The sequence below is a fragment of the Hibiscus syriacus genome, unplaced genomic scaffold (assembly GCF_006381635.1).
Source record: "Hibiscus syriacus cultivar Baekdansim isolate YM2019G1 unplaced genomic scaffold, ASM638163v2 tig00110187_pilon, whole genome shotgun sequence".
NCBI classification, from domain to species: Eukaryota; Viridiplantae; Streptophyta; class Magnoliopsida; order Malvales; family Malvaceae; genus Hibiscus; species Hibiscus syriacus.
This window is the reverse complement of record NW_024062618.1, coordinates 1,474,800-1,487,918: the sequence shown is the minus strand read 5'-3', so window position 1 is coordinate 1,487,918 and position 13,119 is coordinate 1,474,800. Positions and strand designations below refer to the sequence as shown.

The window sequence follows — 13,119 nt, the reverse complement described above, 5'->3', positions numbered from 1 at the left end:
TTCAACAATCCTTTATTTGCCAGAATTTGCAAGGATTTCTCTCTAGCATATCCCAACCGCATATGCCACAACTGGGTTGCGTCCAAATCATCACCTCTGGAAGCTGCTGCAACTGCTCCAATAATTGTACTACCTTGGTAGTAATACAAATTATTTTTCCTGATGCCCTTCATCATCACAAGTGTGCCATATGTGACTTTTAAAACTCCATCTTTCATAGTGACTACTGAGCCTTTGGATTCCAAGGCTCCCAACGATATGAGATTTTTCTTCAAACTGGGCACGTATCGGACATCCGTCAGAACTCTGGTTGATCCATCTTGATTCTTCAATCGAATTGAACCTATCACAACAGTTTTACAGTCATTGTCATTGCACATATAAACAACTCCTTCATTTAGTTCCACTAAATCGGAGAACCACTCCCGATTAGGGGACATATGATATGTGCAACCCGAATCTAATATCCACTCATCGGAATGGAATGTTGTTGATGAAGCAACCAATGATATGTCAGAGTCATGTGCATCATGCTCTGTAACACATGCATCTGAAACAGCTTTTCCTTTCTTCTTCAGCTTCGAACAATCTTTATTCCAATGGCCTTTCTCATGACAAAAGGCACGTTCATCTTTTCCCAGTCTGGACTTCGACTTTGATCTCCCTCTCCACTTTGGCTTTTGATTTTTCGAGCGACCTCTTGCCACCATGGCCTCCGCTGCTTCATACTTGCTCTCCTTCTTGGTTTTCTTCCCGAGTTCATAACTATACAAAGCAACAGTTACATCTTTAAGGGTAACATTATCCTTACCATGAAGTAACGTTGTCTCAAGGTGCTCAAATTCATCTGTAAGAGATGACAACAAAATCAAAGCCAAATCTTCATCTTTGAAGGTTTCATCCATACCTAATAAGTCTTCCACTAGCTCATTGAACGCAGTGATGTGTTCATTCACACTGGTACCTGGTTGATAATCAAATCTGAACAATCTTTTCTTCATGTGGAGACGATTCTGAGAGCTTTTCTTTAGGAATTTTTCCTCCAAAGCTTTCCACATCTTACTTGCAGATGTCTCGTTCTTGTAGCCATACTTCTGCTCCCTGTAAAGACAAGATCGAATCGTGCTGCACGTCAAACGATTAATTATTCCCCATTCTTTCTCATCCATTTATTCGGGCTTTTCTTCCTCAATAGCGATGTCTAGACCTTGTTGGAATAAAGCATCTAACACCTCGCCTTGCCACATGCCAAAATGACCAGATCCATCAAACAACTCCACCGAGAAATTTACATTTGACATCACCCTCCTCACCGGTCCAGATGAAGAGCTTGATGTCTCAACTGATCCGTATTTTGGCATTTTAATTATAACGAACAATATTCAATATCACGAATTGTATCTTTTTAGCAACGGAACCACCAGGATAACCTCAACCGAAGCTCTGATATCAATTGTTGGGGAAAACATGTTATTTCCCACACGAACGTAGTTTTAAAATTGACCTAAAATGTCAAGATTAAAACCACCAAAGGTTGCACAACGGATAAACCTGTCAAACTATTGAATATTAAAACACAATGGAAAAGAACCGAATAAAAACAATAAAGGAGAGAATACGCCAAATTTACGAGGTTCAATGAGAATATCGTCTACTCCTCGGGCACCACACCGGATGATAACTTCACTATATCGCCACTATTACAACAAATGGAATTCTTTAGAATTCCCAAAGTGGGAGAATGAAGAATACAAGAGGAATAGAGAACTTGTGTTTGGGATGATTTCTAATGGAAATACTTAGGCCTATTTATAGTTGAGTTTTAAGAATAATATGTTCAAAGTTTGGCCACCTACCAAGGAATTTTCCAATGTGTACAAGTTAGCCACCAAATATGAAATTCATTAGCCACCAAATATGAAATTTACATGTTCAAAGTTTGGCCACCAACCAATATGAAATTTCCAACTTGTCAACTTAATTTCTAGACAAATCTAACATATACAAACAACAATATCAATCGCACTAAATAAATTTGATTCCAAAATCTCTTGCATGACGAGATTGCTTTATGCAGAAGTTATACCAATACAATTTTGTTTTTTAGTTTGATTACATTGATTGTGATTTTTTTTTTATATAAATTACAATGTTTAAACTCTCCATAGAAGATAATTCCGCAGCAGCGCTGTTTTTGTGGTGTAATTTGTTTTTGGAAACCAGTTATTGGGCAGAGGATTAAATTTCTGCAGGCATTCTTTTTCCTCTGAAAGAGCCGTTCATTATTATCATGAGACGTGTAGTGTAGGTACCATTTGTCGTGGAGAGTTGAAGTCTGGGGCTATGGGATTAATGGTAAAGAAACATTGATTGTGAATTTGACAGTAACTGAAACGACAGGGGGTTGACCCTGAAGCCCAGTCAAGCAGCAACTTTTGATTTTTTTGTGTGGAAAACAAGGAGCTAACTTTGTAGAAGGTTACTGAAACAACAGGTGGTTGAGACGACAAGCAAGTCAACAAGTAGCAACTTCATGGAAGAGGACAAGACTCAAGACGGAGTACCAAAATATACAATTTAGAAAGTATATGTCATGTTGGTATTGGTTAAGGTAAGATGTCCATGCTTAAAGTCAAACCTCGTGGAAAATGCATCAACCCACTGCCTTTATGGAGTGTGGAAAAATTTGCCAAATACAAATAAAGTGTCGCCTAGGGATTGGTTAAGTACGTACAAAGACTCAAGTCTACAAAGTCTTAAGTCAATGATGTTTTATTTCTATTTTCCAATGTTCTTATCATAATAAATATTGTTGTTTTTCTCCTTATCATAACGTTAGGTCCTAAGTGCCTTTCACCCACTAGTCAAGATTGAATATTAAAGGGTAGAAAAACTTTAAAAATATTTGGACTAAAACGGTAAATTTGCTGAGATAATATAGTGGGACAATGAATTTATTTATATAGAATGATGGAGAAATTATTTTTTTCAGTAGAGAAAATGCTACAATATTAATTGGAAATCGTCTGAATCATTTGACGTATTTTGAAAGACGTCTTAAAGACACGACGACGACTTCTTGCATTAGCTTCGTGATTGTTTTTTCCGTCTTCTTAAGCTTCATTAACGGCACCAACATTAGTTCTTGTGCCTTCTGCTCCAACAAATGTAACCAAGATCTTTGAAAAAGTCAGTTCACCATCTCTGACCAACTCCTGAAGGACACCAACAACGACATCACCATTTTCACACCCAAAGCCATGGACGGAGGTTGGGAAGACATCGTCTTTCGTGCTTCTTCATGAAGACATCGTACGGTCCATGCGTCTTTCCTGATCGACTGTAGAGAACACTGTACTTAAGATAATAAAGTCTCGTGATCCTTATTTGGAGTTGTTTTTTTTTCAAATTCATTATTTGAATGATTTAGCCAGAACTAAAAAATATAAAGCTCAAATTTTAATTTACCTAGTTTTTAAATTATTAAATTAATAAAAAAATACATAAATTCATATAATGTATGTTAATTATATTAAACATGTTGTTAATAAATTAATATATATTTATTATTTAATGGGTTTTTTTTATTCGAATTATACGAAACAAATATATAGATTCTTAGATAAAGAGGCCAATTTGATAATACTTTTAGAAAGTGAAATGGAAAATGATTTTTAAAAGTAATTTGAAAAATGTTAATGGGTTGTTTTGTTTAAAAATTGAATGTTTAAATTACTATAAAAAAAATTAAATAGATAAAATATTTATGTTAGAATGACAAGCGAATAATTTACTCAAAAGTACTTTTAGAAAAGTTTTAACTTTTCAAATCAAATTGAAAAGTTAAAAAGTTATTCATTTGATATATTTCTAGTCTCAAAAGCAATTTTTACCTAAAACACTTTCGAAAAGCATTCTCAAAGGAAGGATCAGAACAGCTTCATAGCCATAGTTCTTCCAAATTATTTGATAGTTTTGTATAATATTACATCTCATTACAACTTAGAAATTTTATGAGGAAAATGTAGCTAACAAGCTTTCATGCATTCATGCATATACATATACTGCATGCTCTTATTGGTTTTTGTAATTTCAGTTTTCAACCCTTGTGCCTTAACTATCGAGGTAACATATCAGAAATGGAAGCTTCATTCACGGTTGGAACTGATTTCCTCGGACTGGACCAATCCGACACCGGAAAATTCGAGTCACCGCTAGGGATAAGGAAAGACGCCGGATGTTGAGGTGCTTGAAGAGTAACAGAGAAACTGTTAAGCATGAGGACTATAGCTGCCATTGAAGGTTCAGGGCAGGATCTTCTTGAACGCATAGCAAGCTGATGTGAATGCATCGAATGGCTCATTTCTAGAATAAGAACTCCCCAAACTCGGATCTACAACTCCAATGGCATTCCACTATTCCAGTGTTTCCAAACCTGAAAGTAGGAAACGGATTGATAAATGTTCCAGCAGATTCACGGTTAATGTATAGATTTATAGTAAATCATTTGTTATGTTGGTCATGTACTCACATAGCTTAAGAGGTCATCGTTTTCATCTGATTGATGGAAATTGCTATTTTCTTTCGGTGATAATCTCCAGGACTATCACTCCAAAGCTGTAAACATCAGATTTAATGGAAAACTGACCATGCATTGATATTCTGGAGGATATACCACTGCAATCCAACAATTAATTATGTAAGTTCATCAATAAAAATCACCAATTAATGCTAAATAAAAAGATTTAATCTTACTATGTTCCAACAACTCTACTAGTGTTGCCTTGAGATTGATCAACCCCAAGAATTCTTGCCATGCCGAAATCTGAAATTTTGGGATTCATGTCCCGGTCCAGCAAAATGTTGCTGGTTTTAAGATCACGGTGAACAATTTTAAGCCTAGAATCCTCATGAAGATAAAGAATTCCTCGAGCTATGCCTCCGACGATGGCGTATCGCTTTGTCCAGTCCAGATCCCCTCGTTTTTCAGGGTCTGTAGGATACATAAAAAAAACAGTACATCGGAGTTTACTTATTTGAAACAAATTTCAATGTTAGGGACCAAAAGAGCATACCGAACAGAAAACAGTCCAGGCTCTTGTTGGGAACAAATTCGTAGACCAGTAGTTTTTCAGCTCCTTCCAAGCAAAATCCCAATATCCTCACAAGATTTCTATGTTGAAGCTTGGCTACCAAGGCAACTTCATTCTTGTATTCTTCTGCACCTTGGCTGGAACTCACTGCTAGCCTTTTCACAGCTATTTGTTGTCCATTGGGGAGTTTGCCCTTGTAAACCGGGCCGAATCCGCCTTCTCCTAGCTTGTTATCGACCGAGAACTTGTTTGTGGCAGCTTCAATCGTGCTGAAATCGAATTCCAAGGACTCCATTGTCGTAATTTCATTTCCTGCAATTTGTATAAACAGAACAAGTTCTTCATATTAGCCTTTTGTATGAACCCATGGAATGAAATGACTAATTAAAGATACAACTCGGTCTTACCATTTTCTTGTTCCACAGCATCGTACTTCTTCAATTTCCTAGTAAGAAGACAGATCAATCCCCTGCAAAGATCACAACAGAGACGGAAAGGGGACTACAATGGCGATATAGTTGTTGATGACATCTTGTTTTCCCTGCAGCATAACAACCAATGAATCAGGCATACTATAATTAATGATCATTCCGTTAGAAACTTCACCGTTCTACCTTTTGGTTGCTGTGCTGGAGGGGAATGAAGAACTGGTTCCCGGTTCGGTGAAGGTGACGGCGGTGGTTTCGCTGTGATCCGGTAAAAAGGGTACAATTCGTATCTGACGTTACAGCTCGGAAACACGGACTCTGCCCCCTTGTTACCTCACAGCAACTTGGAAGATAAGCGATAGCTGTCTGCAGGCAGACTTTACAATCGGACACAGATAAATCCAGTGTGCACTGAGCAAGCGTATAGAGCGTTTGAAACGACGTAAAATTAACTTCTTTGGTTGCATACTTTTTTCCCAACTGATCACCATTAGCAGCCCATGTGGCTATCTCATTCATCGTGTTCCCGAGCAACTTCATGAACCGGTCCGGTTGCGAAACGTTCCCCGTATTCAGCAGCTCCAAAGTAGGTTCCGTCTCCAATACAGAGAAGAAGGAACGGTCGGAGTAACGTAACGTACACTCGTCGTAGTAAACTAAAGCCGTCTTCCTGTTGGGGCAAGTTGAAGCATCTTCCTTGAATCCGGTCGGCCGTGTTGAATTGGATTGAAAAGATGAAAGGAGGAAATTGAGGTTTCGATGATACGGGCTGTTCCGAGTGTAAGTGGTTGTGTTTGAACCGCAGTCATTGTCTAAGAAAACAACTGCTGCTTCACTGCTCAGACTCAGCATTAGGCAAAGAAAGGTGTAAAATAAAAGGTTCCTGTAGATAACAAAGGACACCATTGTTGATGATCGGCTCTTGCCGTTTGTAGTGCTCGATAGGGGTTTATATAAAATTTACTTATTTTTAAAATAATTTATATTATAATTATTCCCCGCATCCATATTCTGCCAAGGATTTTCATGTTTTTGGTTGAGGACTTTCTTAGATTTAAAAGGTTTAATGTGTTTATTTAAAAATTCGAATGATGGTGAGTATTTTTTGATACGACAAACAATATATTTTAGAATTAATATTTTCAGAACATCGTTTAAAGAGATTGAAGTATTAGAATAATAAATCTTTAAATGAATTTTTAAAATTTTTGAATAAGTTTATGGAATATACTATATTTATTTTTAATATATTCATATTATTTTAAAACTATATTTTAGTTATTTATTGTGTTTACGTTAGTCTGAAATTTTCATGTCCATCTAACAAGTAACATCAAATATTTGTCACATTTTGATTTGTCTGCATGTTGAAAATTTTTTTTATACCATATTTATATTATTTATATATAGTGTTTTAGTTTTTATATTAAAGTCTATCCTTTTTTTAAAATTAAAATTTTTGGTATACTTTAAACCCTAAAAGAATTATTAAAAATATAATTATTAGAAAGATAATTACACCCTTTTATAATTATGTAGTTTAATTTTTTTTTTAATTATTTTTAACTAACAATATATAATTAAATATGATTTAATGTTTTTAATTATATTTAATATAATAATATTATTAAGTATATTAATATTTATATATTACATACATAAATATAAATAATTACATTCATATTTAATTATTAAATCTTCTGTGTGAAAAGAGGAATAAAACAAGGTAAGCAAGCAATTATCACCATGGAGAAAAGACTGCACGTTGACCCATTAAATGCAGAAGACTTAAATTTTCTAACCCAAAATCGGGAGAAACGCAAAGAGACAAGGACGTGTAATGTGCTCATATAGAACGGTTCCAAGAAGACATGATGCGTTTAAGGGTAATGCTAAGTTATAGTATTCTTTATTTTGCAAATATAAAATGAGTCGGGTTTTATAAAGAGTGATGTTGGTAATATTTAGATTTAAGGTGAATTTTTTATTCGAACAAAGATAATTTTTTTATATATGTATATCATATTTGACTGAAATTTTGAATATAAGTTTTTATCCGTTGAATTTTTAAGTTAAATAAAACTTCTTTGATTATGAGTCAAATCAAGTTCGAGTGAAAAAATATATATCCCATTTCAAATTAAATTGGTAAAAAATTCAACCCAACTTGACGTGTTACCATTCCTAAGAATATGATTTGTAAATTTCATTTAATTAAAATAAACACAACGTTAGATATTGAAGTTCGAAGGATTTTCATGAAGATTTCAAATGGCTCAATTATATTTGATAATTTGCATGGTATTGATGAAGATGATGCATAACTTTTAATTTCCATGATGATCGCCCATTACAAAATAACCTACACATACACATACATTTATCGGATTTATCGAGGGCATAACTTGGTAATGGATGTCTCGTTAACTGTGGCGGCGGCTGCTAACGTTGAAACGGTACTCGTCGATTGATCATAATTTGCATGGTATTGATGAAGATGATGCATAACTTTTAATTTCCATGATGATCGCCCATTACAAATAACCTACACATACACATACATTTATCGGATTTATCGAGGGCATAACTTGGTAATGGATGTCTCGTTAACTGTGGCGGCGGCTGCTAACGTTGAAACGGTACTCGTCGATTGATCAGATTTATAATCTGCGATCGGAAGCGTCCCCTCTGTTATGGTGCCGAAAAAGAACGCTATTCGTTGAGGTAACGGTAGACTAACCGATGAACTGCTAAGCATGATAACAACTCTCGCCATTGTGGGCCTCGCTTCCGGATTTTCTTGAAGACACAGCAAGCCAATGTGAATGCACCTAACGACTTCATTGCTTACGTATGATTCACGTAAGGTCGAATCCATCAATTCTATCAGTGTCCCATTTTTCCAATGTCTCCATGCTTGCAAACAACAACGAGTTAAAAGGTTTCCGAACACACATTTATTCGAAATCGAATGCGAATGTCGGATACAGATATGGTCGAATTTCAGCTAGGACTTATATAAGTTTGAAGGTTTTCGGCATTTGCAGAGTGACAGAAACTTGTATTTCTTTTGCCACTTACAATTTCCAGTATCAAAATACCGAAACTAAATACATCGGACTTGTCGGAGAATCGTCCATGGATTGCATATTCTGGAGGCATATAACCACTAAAATATAGCAGCGTCAGGAATGAAGCTATAATTTAGTAAAAGGAAAATATGAACTGCTTGGAACTTACTATGTGCCGACAATTCTCTTGGTATGTTGTAGGCTTTTATTTTCCCCGATGAGCTTCGCCATGCCGAAATCCGAAATCTTCGGGGTCATGTCCACGTCTAATAAGATATTTCCGGCTTTAAGATCTCGATGTATGATTTTTAAACGAGAATCCGAATGAAGGTACAAAAGCCCTCGAGCAATCCCTTTAATGATCTTGTATCGTTGGGACCAATCTAATTGTCTTTGCTTTTCGGGATCTGAAATGAACAACAGTTGTTTATCATGATCAATTCTTTTGGTGAAAATTAAGAGCATATATACTTGAAAGGACCAAACCAAATATGAAATGATCAAGGCTTCTGTTGGGCACAAACTCATAGATAAGCATCCTCTCTTTCCTGTGTAAACAATACACTAATAGCTTCACAAGATTCCGATGCTGGAGTTTGGCTACCAACACTACTTCGGTCTGAAACTCTTCGGCACCTTGATCGGAGCTCGTTGATAGTCTCTTCACAGCTATTTCTTGTCCATCAGGAAACATACCCTAATCAAACACAATGATTACTTATGACACAATCAAACCTTGGAGCTCTAAGTCTGAACTCTTTTGATTTTCCTCACCTTATATACACTGCCAAATCCACCAGCACCGATCTTATTAGCTTCGGCGAAGTTGTCCGTCGCAGCTTTGATGATACTCAGATCAAATTGCAGAGATTGCATAGCCCTGGCTTTCATTCCATCTACACATGATTGTATATACTTAAACCCACTTAATTTATATGATCATATTATGTATTTAGATCATTCTGGGTTACCTTTTCTGTTTCTTAATGCGATTAGTTTCTTGCTTGTGCATGAAAAACTGGACAAAGCCAAGAACCCCACTGCTGGAACAACAATTTTAATCACCGTCTGTGATGACATGGACATCCCCTTTTTATGAAACTGACCTGGAGGAAGCGGAAGAGGCTGTTCAGGCGGCGAGGCCAGTGGCGGAGCTGCTTTGCTTTTGTTACTTACAATGTTATAGAAAGGGGCGGTCTGATATTGCGCTGTGCAGCTCGGTCGCATAGCGAATCCTGATGCGTTTCCATTGGTAACAATTAGCAAGTGTGCAACAGCATCCTGTAGGCATTTGTAGCAATCTTTACTGGAAATATCAGGTGTGCACTGAGCCAGGGTATAAAGGGTTTGGAACTCGGTGAAAGTTGCTTCCTCTGTAGCAAACTTTTTAGTATAATTCGAAGCTCGAGTTGTAACGTTCTTCATCACTGTTGTCACCAGCCGGTCAAAGCGGTCCGATTCCATGCCAAAATTATCAGCATACCACTTATCTACACGAGGCTTTTTCAGCCATGGAGGAAAAGATTGACTCGTTCGAGTAACGCAGCTTACACTTTTCATACCAAACTATAGCCCAAGTTTTGTTAGGACAAAGACGAGGCACTTCAGCAGCGGCAAGGTAGATGCAGTCACCGCAATTTTCCGGATGGACATCACCACGGCAGAGATAGAGACCGTAAACCATGTAAGGCTCTTGTCCCGCCGTGGTGTTGAAGAATCCGTCGTGCTCCTCCGTGGCGTTGGTTGAGAGGTAAGAGAAGAGGCGGTCGATGTTTGCGGCGTTTCCGGTCAAAAGGGTTGCATTGGAGCAGTAGTGGTACCATAATTCTGGTTCCGCCAAACTGGCGAAGCTAAAGATCGAAAGAAACAAAGCCACGAAACAGATTTTGGAGAAGGAATCAGCCATCATCAATAACAAGTGATTTTAAATCTATTTCACCCTCTTAATTTATTAAACTATGAGATTAAGTCAAATATAAAAAGTCTAGCCATGCTTGATACTTCTGCAAGAATTATAGGCATCTAGCACAATAAATTTAAGGGTAAAGTACATAAATGATCCCCAGATTATAATAAGTTATTTGTTGAGTCCTCCGACTATTAAAAGTTATAAAATGGTCATCTGATTATAGTGCATTGCTTTATTGAGTCTCTAAAATATTAAAAGTTACAAAATGATCACTCAACTATTCATATTTTCCAAATTCGTCATTTTAGTAAAAACAAATTGAAGGTCGTCTAAGTTGGACGTTAACCTATTAACTAGGATAGAATAAAATATGATCACATAATCATTTGAATTGTATAATCATTTAAGATTCTAGGATTAGATGTTATCATATCTCGACCGTTAGGTTAACCTTCGACTCAGGCAACCGTAAATTTTTCAACATAAAAAGATAAGTTTGAAACATATGAATAGTCGAGTGACCATTTTGTAATTTTTAATAGTCGATGAACTCAACAAAGCATCATTATATAGTCATGGAACTAATTTGTAACTTTTAAAAGTTGAGAGACTTAACAAAACAATGTCATATAATTGAAGGATCATTTGTGTACTTTATCCTATATTTAATTGGATGATTGAGATTAAAACATTATATTCATCTAAGGTTTATATTTTTATATAAAATTAATAAATTTTGTACTGTTTAAATGAAATCCTATCCTATACATGTATATATACATTTATATTTGAGTTTAGATTCACCTATACGATTTAAAAATTTTACACATTTTTTGAATGTTAGATTATTTGAATTTAATAATTTAAGATTAAAATTTTTAAATTAAAAAAATTATTTTAACTATGAAAAAGGACGTGTGAAATTTAAAAATTTCATAAAAAGTATCCATGAATCTATGATAAGCAGCTTGGTGTGGGCAATTCTTCATTATCATGATATGATGTGGGCTTTAAGCGTTATATTGATAATGTAAAACAAAGGTTCAGCTTCTTGGTGCGGTGGGCCGTCTTTCATTACTTATCTTCTCAATTGTTTTACTTCTAAATTTATTTAAAAATTTCCTTAATAATCTCTGTTCAAGTTCTATTTCCGAATCACTTGAATTTGTTTTTCTTTAATTTAAATCAAATATTTTTTAAAAAATAAAATCCAATTTTGGTTGTGCTTACATGTAATCCAAAAATTTCACTCCAAAGATGGCCTTTGGTCACATATTTCTTTATTTAGACCATATCCTGAAAATCATCAAATCAAGCATCCACAATCTCCACTGTTTCAGCAGCAGCAAGAACAAACTCTGGTTGCACTCTTTCAGCTTCACTCAAGGTCCCATCAATGGCGTTTGGCTGCCCCAATGCCTTCAAAGCCAAGTGTGGTGCTTTCTGCCCTGATATCATCATTGCTCCGAATGGTGGTCCCTGCAAAACAAAACCCAGGAATTTCATTATAAAACATCAGTAACTCAGATAAAAAAAAAGTAAAAATGGAGGATTTTTATTTACCATTCTTGGAGCACCATCAATCTCTGCAACTTCCATTCCAGTTACAATCATGCCAGGCACAATTTCCCTTGTAAGCCTAACGATTGCATCTTCTGCAGTGTTCATGTCCAGTGCCTTCATTCCAGGGACGCTGTCCATCATCCCTATGCTCTTCAATCTCTTCACACCTGTTGCTCCAAATGGTCCATCGTGTCCACAAGAACTGGCCACAATCTTTTGACTCCATCACGTTCGGATCCATACAAGACTGAGTGTCGTGGTTCATCGACGCCAAAGCCCAGTTCGTCACCACGCAGGCAACTCGGTTTCCTTTCACTATCAAATCCTCGGCAGCCACGGCATTGAACAGCTTCACGTTCGGCCTTGCCAACAGCTTGCTCATGATTGTCGACGTGAACAAAGATGCGTGCTTTATGACGACGTAGTCTTCTTGTACGTCGTATTGGATGCCGAGCTCGTCGAGGAACCTGTGAGCCGGTTTGCGAACTACCTTGGATGAAAACAGTTGGCAGCCTAGCCATGCGCCTCCTCCGGGGCTAACGGATTGTTCAATTATGGCGACACGGATGTCGGGGCTTTTGCTGATCTCGTATGCACACGAGAGGCCAGCGGAACCGGCACCAACGATGATAACATCTGTGTCGGCGTAGGTGATCATGTCCATCATGTAGCGGCGTGCATTTCGCGTGAAACGGTGGATTCTTTGATGGGTTGGAATTTAAAGGATTGTAAGTCATAAGGAGTGGAGATGGACATGGAAATGGTGGAGTTTTGCGAGGAGGATTTAATCGGTGTGAAGCTAGATGGAATTGGAGTGCCATGGAAGGATGATTTGTGTTCGAGGAAAGATGGTTTGGAGCTTGAGGACAGTGAGTTGAGAGCCGTTTCCATGGCTGTCATCGATCTTTCAGGTACGTTTAGTGTGGTAATGAAGGGGATGATGATGGTGGGGAGTGATGAATGCCCACTTACGGTAATTAAGCTTTTTTTCTGAATAGAGATTGATGAAAATATCTGAACTGATGCATTGGCCATTGAGGCTTGATCAAAATGTC

At 36.8% G+C, this 13,119-nt stretch overlaps 2 pseudogenes; both read right to left on the bottom strand.

Moving 5' to 3' along the window:
- Positions 1-4,064: 4,064 nt before the first annotated feature.
- LOC120217366 lies at positions 4,065-10,548 on the bottom strand (annotated as a pseudogene).
- Positions 10,549-11,773: 1,225 nt separating this feature from the next.
- On the bottom strand, positions 11,774-12,976 carry LOC120217624 (annotated as a pseudogene).
- Positions 12,977-13,119: the final 143 nt, after the last annotated feature.